Raw genomic sequence first — 3,868 nt, forward strand, 5'->3', positions numbered from 1 at the left:
GCCTGCTGCACATGAGCCTGTTGTAAGAGGAAAGACCTTCTTTAGGGCACACGAGCTACTCTCTCTCTCTCTCTCTCTCTCTTTCTAGAAGCCTCGGTAATAGCGCATCAGGACAATGAAATTACTGCAGACTGCTCGTGTGGTGGTACCAAACAGTGCAACCTGGATATTATTACTCCAGAGAGTAATATTCAGTTCTTCAATGGCTAGGAACGTCTTGTTAAGGATTTTGGAATCCTTTGATGGGAGGAAATGTCCCCTAAGATGTAGATGAGCCTTTTCTCACTAGGCCACTGGTAATCACAAACTTCCTCAAATAGGATGCCGGGGAAAAATAGTTGTATGATTCTAAGGCGTGTGAAATTTACCAAATGGTTGGGAGCTTGTGGGCTGCTGTCCTTTATATTGCATGGAAGTAAAAGCATTACCAGCTAAAGGAAAATACGTACATAAATAGTTATGAATATAACTATGTATTATGCATACAGACAAACATACATACATACTCACGCACATTTTCATATCTACACACACACACACACACACACACACACACACACACACACACACATATATATATATATATATATATATATATATATATATATATATATATATATATATATATATGCACACGTATGTATACACACACACACACACACACACACACACACACACATATATATATATATATATATATATATATATATATATATATATATATATATATATATATATATATATATATATATATATAGTTGTTCGTACATATTCTTTATATTATAATTTTATTTTTATTAACCAGTGTATTTCAATGAAACTATTATTGATAGTAATATAACTAAAAGGATCTGACGAATATCTTTATCATTGCAGGAGGTGGGATCACAAGATCGGGTAAAAAGCACCTAAGATTATTACACCTCTTTTACTAAAATAAAAGAGCTTAGTTAGCGGGTCCTGAATATTATTACTGAGGAAGACTTCAGATTCTTCAGTTTACTTTTATGAAAAACGGAATGTTGTAAACAAAGGAGTTTGTAAAGAAAACTTTACTAAAGAGGATGGTAACCTTTTTGGAATACCATTGCTGGAATACTATTCCAGAAATCGATAACTATTCTCTCTCTCTCTCTCTCTCTCTCTCTCTCTCTCTCTCTCTCTCTCTCTCTCTCTCTCTCTCTCTCTCTCTCTCTCTCTCTCATCTTTATGTGAAGCCTTTTCTTCGAGACAGGCTTTGCCCTTGTGAAATTCCGAAATGGAAAGGTGCAGAACAAACATTTCTTCCTCTTCCGAATGTTGTGCAAAAACTGGAAAGAAATGTTTCTGCCACTCTTTTTTGTATGCTGCCTTGGAAGAAACTAAAAAAAAAAAAAAAAAAAAAAAAAGAAAGAAAACATTTGTTCTATACACCCTCTATCGGCTATCGGGAAATGGGATACTACACAGGACTTGGCAAGTGGGATGAATCACGAATTAAGAGAGCTGGTGTTTCGTTTTCATTCGAACAGGAATCTTCTTAACCCTTCAATACAGAGATCTTATCCTTGTTTTGTTGGTAACAAGTTAATTTACTGTTAAAGATAAGGAGAATGAAGCTATATTTCTGGCCGTTGTAATATTAAGATCTTAAAGGCCGCTCATGAGGGGCAGAGGTAGGGGACAGTGACAATGCCTGGGCTAGAAGAGAACAATGCCCTAGAGACTGACCATATATACATATTATTAACGGTCTAGCACACTGTCCACCCAAGATAGGACCAGGGAAGGTCAAGTAATGGCTGCTGATAATTCAGCAGTTAGCCCTAATGGCTTCCCCAAACTCCCAACTTTAGCTCACAAGGATGGTGAGGTTGCAGACACAACAAGAAACTATCCAGCTTGAGCGGGGCAGATCGGCAGGATGGGACGAAGCCACAGTATATGTTTGCCCGTTGCAACATAAACATAGAATCAATTGTACTGAAATTCCAAATGGAATTTGTATTTTCTTTTTTATTATTATATTATATTATATTTTGTTTTATATTATATTTTGTTTAATGTAGCATGGTCACTGGAAGACAGTTAGCTTAGTTTCAAGTATTTAACTACCCCCTTGGTTGTTAACAGCTCACTGCCTTCCTCCGGCCGTTTCTGGTTTTAACCTAACCAGCCACTAATGCTTTGCTTTCTTCCTGAGGTTGACGGAAACTTAATTCAGTTACGAAGGAGCATTCCATCGCTAAGGGTCCGTAACTCGAGCTCCTATTCTTGGTATAAGAATACACTTTGTACCGCTACCCAGTTAACGTGACAAGAACATTTTCTACATGTCCTTTGAAGTGACGAAGAGTATTATCGCCATGTAAACTCTGTTTAATCCCGACCTGGAAGAAGCTTTCTTTCATCGCCACCCATCTCTACACGTACTTCGCCTTCGTCCCAGGATGATATCGGTGGGTCTGTAAAACTCAGGGGGAGTTTTTTATTATGTCAATCCGAAATCATTTAGAGGGATAATGCCATCCCATATAAATTTGACTTCCAATTATCATCGCTTACTTTTTTCAATAAGTTTTATTTTTTCATACCTTTCAATTTGGTAACGAGTTCGTACCCTTTTCAGTTTTGTAACGACTTCGTACCCTTTTCAGGGATATCATAAATTGTACTACGTGGATTCCAGTTTGGACTATGGGTGTATATTTATTTACATAAGTTTTCCAAGGTATGCAACATGCCAAGTGTTATAACGTGCTTCACATAATAATTTGATTTTAATATGTATTTATACGATCGTTGTGTTGTATGTAATAAGACAATTGGTAATATTTAAGGTATTTGGAAGAAGCTGAATTACTGCGGTTCCCCCTTGCTTCACGATGGTCAACTTTGTGTATTAGCTGCCGCATCAGCACCTGGATGATTTAGGATATTTATCAAATACAATAAATTACTTAATTTTTTTCACATTTTAATTATCCTTAATTAATTCCTGGTGTTTGTAAATTAAAGTTCAGCGTATGGCGACCGTGACAGGATTTAGCATTATAGGTTAGGTACGTGATACAGAACGTGAATTGCGGTGTGTTCGAGGTTTCTTCCTGGAAGGGGTTGTTATAATTTGCTTATTTCTTTAATCGATTTTTTGCTGTTCAAGAAGAGTTCAGTATACCATTTTTACGATTCCGTAAGAGAGTTTATTGTTTACTTGGTAATTGATTTAAAGTTCTTTGTTAACTATTTATGCGGTTCATATTTTGTTTATCCCTTTGCGAATAATTTATTGCGTATTTGAGTGCTCCTATTTCTTGCGTTATTTTGAGCTTTTTGCTTCGTAATTACGTTATTTGTAATAAGTGGTGTTAATTATTTTGTTTAGAAAATTTTTGGTTGGGTATTGCATTAATATACTTATTATATATATATATATATATATATATATATATATATATATATATATATATATATATATATATATATATATATATATATATATATATTGGTGCTTGTTTGTTTATTTGTAGTTGTGTATTGTATTAATCATACTTTTTATATATTTTGGTGCCTGTTTTTGTAGTCATAATGGCTGAATTGGTAGTGCTAATTGGTCAGCGTAAGATTATTAGGAAGGTGAGGATTTTTTGAAATTCATTAGAGAATTTGAAACCACGACCCAGAGTTTTAATTATCCAGACAGGGACTTGCTCTTACTTTTGAAACAACAAGTAGAAGGTAGAGCTAAATGTTTACTTGGATCTATGGAGGCAGACAAACAAAGTTACAACGATGCCAAAGACTTATTGACTAAGGCATTTGCCTCAACTGAATCACGAAAATCGTCTGTAATTAAGAAATTGACTTGTCTAAATCTCAAAGAAGGAGA

The 3,868-nt window shown here is 35.0% G+C and overlaps 1 long non-coding RNA gene across 1 annotated transcript; it reads left to right on the forward strand.

Annotated features, from left to right (window-relative positions):
- The first annotated feature begins 2,141 nt into the window (after positions 1-2,141).
- On the forward strand, positions 2,142-3,365 carry LOC137650561 (uncharacterized). Its single transcript, XR_011045988.1, has 3 exons — positions 2,142-2,438; positions 2,637-2,710; positions 2,820-3,365. It is a non-coding gene; the product is annotated as an uncharacterized lncRNA (long non-coding RNA).
- Positions 3,366-3,868: the final 503 nt, after the last annotated feature.

This window comes from Palaemon carinicauda, chromosome 12, assembly GCF_036898095.1.
Source record: "Palaemon carinicauda isolate YSFRI2023 chromosome 12, ASM3689809v2, whole genome shotgun sequence".
Lineage (NCBI taxonomy): Eukaryota > Metazoa > Arthropoda > Malacostraca > Decapoda > Palaemonidae > Palaemon > Palaemon carinicauda.